This window comes from Nanorana parkeri, unplaced genomic scaffold (genome assembly GCF_000935625.1).
Source record: "Nanorana parkeri isolate BGI_ZX_2015 unplaced genomic scaffold, ASM93562v1 scaffold1363, whole genome shotgun sequence".
NCBI lineage: Eukaryota > Metazoa > Chordata > Amphibia > Anura > Dicroglossidae > Nanorana > Nanorana parkeri.
Genome location: NW_017307631.1, coordinates 270365 through 273679, shown reverse-complemented (window position 1 = coordinate 273679; position 3315 = coordinate 270365). Strand labels below are relative to the sequence as shown.

General features: G+C 44.6%; 1 pseudogene; it reads left to right on the top strand.

The window, feature by feature from the left end:
- The first annotated feature begins 2797 nt into the window (after window positions 1-2797).
- On the top strand, window positions 2798-3071 carry LOC108797891 (annotated as a pseudogene).
- Window positions 3072-3315: the final 244 nt, after the last annotated feature.

Genomic DNA, 3315 nt, shown 5'->3' with positions numbered 1-3315 from the left:
CAGCTTTTATTTATTTATGTAAAACATTTATCCAAAAAGGGAGAAGAAATGTTTTGCCTTAATTGCTTACAAAGTATTAGCTTAAGTTTGGAATTAATTTGTTAGTCAAGTCCATCTAAATCTACTAGTGCATCCAGGGCTGCCCTAAGGTATTTTTTGCTGTGGCAATGTTTTTTTTTTGGGGGGGGGGGGGGGGTGCTTGTAGGGAAAGGTCATTGGGTCACTTGTCATTCAGGAAGTGGGGTTGACACGACCCATGCTGTCAGTGGCGCTGTCCAGCTTCCCGCCCAGATCACTGATGTCATTGGCTGCCAGGAGCTCAGTGGGAAGCAAGTGTAGCGCACCCCCTAAGGAGCCGCTGAAATAACCTGGGTCATCCATAGCCTGGCTGGGGGATTTTAGCAACTAGCTGCCCCACTAACATTTACTGCCCTCTTTTAGTGGCCAGCAGAGCTGAGATCCAGGCCAGAAGTATGATGCTGAAGAACTTTCATTAGAACTCTTGAATATCCTCAATAGATGAGACACCAGACTTGCTCCTGAGGTCCATTCTATTCCAGGCACCTCCAGCAGCCAAGCAACCACCAGCTTCCCTGGCTCTCCTTCTCAATCAGGATTAGGCCTCCTCCAGACTTGAGGTCTAGCAAAGCATTTCCCGCACTTGAGCATTCCCACCCCCCGGCCTAGGCCCGGGGGCAGGCTGGACTAAATCCAAGCCCTGACTGGACTCTAAGCATCGCAGAACCGGACTGAGCACATGACAATTTCCCAGAGCATCTATGCCCTGTCCCAGCATGCACCACTGGCTATGAGAGCCCCAGTAATTGGCTGGTGGACTGCGCACACACTCCCAGTGTCATCCATTGGTTGTCCCACAATGCAGCAGAATCACACTCCACTCAGGCAGGTACAATCAATGCCAGAACACCTGGAATTAACCAGATAAACATTATAATTTAACCAGACTAACTATAGCTCTGGCAATCACTAAATTTCTAGTAGCCACTCCACTGAAGGTGATAGGGGCTACACAAGCAAGAACATTCCACTAAGTTCCTAGCAACCGGTGTTGCTAGGAATAGTCAAAAATTGACTGTTTTTTTTTTTTTTTCAATTAAAGGATTTTATCAAAAGTCTGGACTTTTTACTAACTATTTGATTTAATCCTTTAGTGAATGGGTAGGGGTACAAGTACCCCTTACTCATTCACAAGGGGGGGCGGCATCTGGGTGCCCCCTTATTTAAAGGGGTACCCCGATGCAAATAAGCCCCCTTGCCCACAGACCCTCACAACCACCGGGTCAGGGTTGTGGGGAAGAGGCCCTTGTCCCCATTGGCACGGGGACACCCTCCCAATGCCGTGGGCAAGTGGCCTGGTAAGGCGCAGAAGGGGGGGGACGCTCGATCCCCCCCCCTTTCCTGCACTGCCGGGCCAGTGCTCGGGTCAAAGTAGGATTTTGGGGGGAACCCCATGCACTTTTTTGTGTTTTAACTTGAGGGGGTCCCTCCTAACATTCCTACCAGACCTAAAGGGTCTGGTATGAATTGGGGGGGAACCTCACGCTTTTTTTCATCTTCTGCAAACTAAAAAAAAAAAAATGCGATTTTTTTTGTTTTTCCTAATGTCATTTTGCTGCAACGAAATTTCGTCCAAAAATTAAAATTCGACCGGACTACCGCTAACGAGATTCAGACGAAATTTCGGAAATCGTTTGCATTCGTTTTAGCTGTAATTCGGAATTCGGATACATCCAAATTTCAGAAATTTCGTCCAAATTTCGTTTCGGAACGAAATGAATCGCACATGTCTACCTTGTACCCTATGCCAGCCTTTCTCAACCAGGGAGCCGTGGCACTCTAGGTTACCTTCTGGCTTCCTCAGGGGTGCCTCAAAATTTTCACCAGCACCATGGAAACGAATTACACTAATCCAGGCAGGGTGAAACCCAAACATCCTCCTCCATCCAAGCCTGCTTCTCCTCTCGTCATCTGCCATGCTACCACTGCTGAGGCTTCTGATATTAAAGGGGCTCTGATGTGAAGGCAGTGCTTCTGTTGTGAAGGGAGGGAGGGTCTAGTGTGATGTGAGGGCACGTGATTTGAAGTGAGGACTCTGATGTGATGGGAGGAGCTCATCTTTTCGTGTGTTTTTGCATGGGGTCTCCAATGGAAATCCATACCAGACCCCTATCTGGGTTAAGGGGATGCTATAGATTTTGGAGGGGCAACAGATTGGGGGTTTTTTTACAATTATGTTCTTTACATTTCAGACTGGGGTGCCTCAAGATTTTGCATACTTTTATAGGGTGGCATGTCTGCGAAAAGGGTTAGGAAACGCTGCCCTATGCTGTCATGTCTAAGTATGAGTATTTCTTATTGGAATCTGTATTCTAAGCATTAACGTAAACAATTGTGTGCAGTGGTCAGTGTTTGAACTTCAGTGTATGCACAAAAAGCTCTGCTTATACCCTGTATACATCCTATGTGCTCAGTCCACTGCTTCTTTTTACATTTACACCACAGCATTACACTAAACACACAGCACTTAACACCCACTGTTGTACAACGCACCACCCGACGTCTGTGCAATGCAGAGCAGTACAATAGGCAGTGCAGCAATACCCTGCAATGCTTTAGTGTGTAATGCTATGGTCTACTTTAACCCTTTCACGATCAGAGCACGATATAAAAATTTAGCACCAACAGTTTGAAAAAACTAATACCTTATTTTTATTACAGGCTGGCAAATTCAGAAAAAAATAAAATAAGCCTCTTCCTGAGCAGAGATGCGAACATGATGATCCATCAGCAGCTCTACTAGAGTTAACCGAGAAACTTAGGCCAGGGATCCTGATCCTGCCACGTGTTTTCAAACATCAAACAGACATGGACTGATCCACACATATGGACTGAACATGTGCCACCAGCACTTCAGGCAGTACACAAAGGACATAGGCTTTATTAGCCCAAAAATGAATACTTCAAATGAATTGTGCACCTGCTACCCAAGACTTTCAAGAACATACACATTTGAACAAAATTGGTTTACACCCAGCAGTTGGTACCCATGACTTTGAAAAACATACAGGTGAGTAAAATTGGTTAATAACAATAATAATAATAATAATAGTATAATTATTACAAATAGATAAAAAACTTTTTTGTTAAATGTTGCTATTATTATTATTATTATTATTATTAGTGCAATTAATTCTGACAGTTACAAGCCTGTTTGTGACATCAGTTTGAGATGCTTCTGAGATGATTTAGAATTAATTTATAGGTGCATTTAACCTGCAGCTGACCTCTTTCTGA